The sequence below is a fragment of the Trichechus manatus genome, unplaced genomic scaffold (assembly GCF_000243295.1).
Source record: "Trichechus manatus latirostris isolate Lorelei unplaced genomic scaffold, TriManLat1.0 scaffold00002, whole genome shotgun sequence".
In the NCBI taxonomy this organism is placed as follows: Eukaryota; Metazoa; Chordata; class Mammalia; order Sirenia; family Trichechidae; genus Trichechus; species Trichechus manatus.
The window spans coordinates 26,076,256-26,077,384 of NW_004443938.1; positions in this window are offsets into that span (position 1 = coordinate 26,076,256).

Sequence of the window (1,129 nt, forward strand, 5' to 3'; positions counted from 1 at the left end):
AAAAAAGGTTGAGAAGTTAGAGGGTTGATACGTTGTGGGGTTGTTAACCAATGTCATAAAACAACATGTGTACTACTGTTTCACGAGAAACTATTTGTTCTGTAAGCCTTCACCTGAGGTACGATTAAAAAGTAAATTAATTAATTAATTAAAAAAATATATAACTGACAAGAAAAACTGTATGAAGGGCTGTAGCATAAAGTTAAGGCTATATCTCAGGACAAAAAAGTAAAAAAATAAATAAATGAAAGAGAAGAAAATAATATAATACAAGCCAAGCCAAAGCGGCCTGAACATCACATAATAGGAGTTCTGGAAAGAGTGAAAATAAAACGGAGGACATCATTAATAAAAAATACTGAAGAACAAAAAAAACAGCATTCAAGAAATCTTCCCAGAAGTAAATTTTAATCCTATATTTTTGTATTAAAAGAATCCATTGAATGCCCAGAAGTATAAATGACTATCATCATGACATTTCAGAACATTGTTGTTGTTGCTAGGTGCCATTGAGTCGGTTCGATTCATAACAACCTTATGTATAGCAGAATGAAACGCTGCCAGGTCCTGCACCATCCTCACAATCGTTGCTATGTTTGAGCCCATTGTTGCAGCCACTGTGTCAATCCATCTCACCCAGGGTCTTCCTCTTTTTTACTGACACTCTATTAAGCATGATGTGCTTCTTCAGGGACTGGTCCCTCCTGATAACATATTCTAAGTACATGAGTCTCACCATCCTCGCTTCTAAGGAGCATTCTGGCTGTACTTCTTCCAATTTAGATTTGCTAGTTCTCATGGCAGTCTATGGTATATTCAGTATCTTTCACCAACACCATAATTCAAGTACATCAATTCTTCAGACTTCCTTATTCATTGTCCAGGTTTTTGTATCCCTATGAGGTGTTTGAAAATATCATGGCTTGGGTCAGGCGCACCTTAGTCCTCAAGATGCATCTTTGCTTTTTAACACTTTAAAGAGGTCTTCTGCAGCAGATTTGCCCAATACAATACGTCTTTTGATTTCTTGGCTGCTGCTTCCATGGGCATTGATTGTGGATCCAAGTAAAATGAAATCCTTGACAACTTCAATCTTTTCTCCGTTTATTATGATGTTGCTTATTCGTCC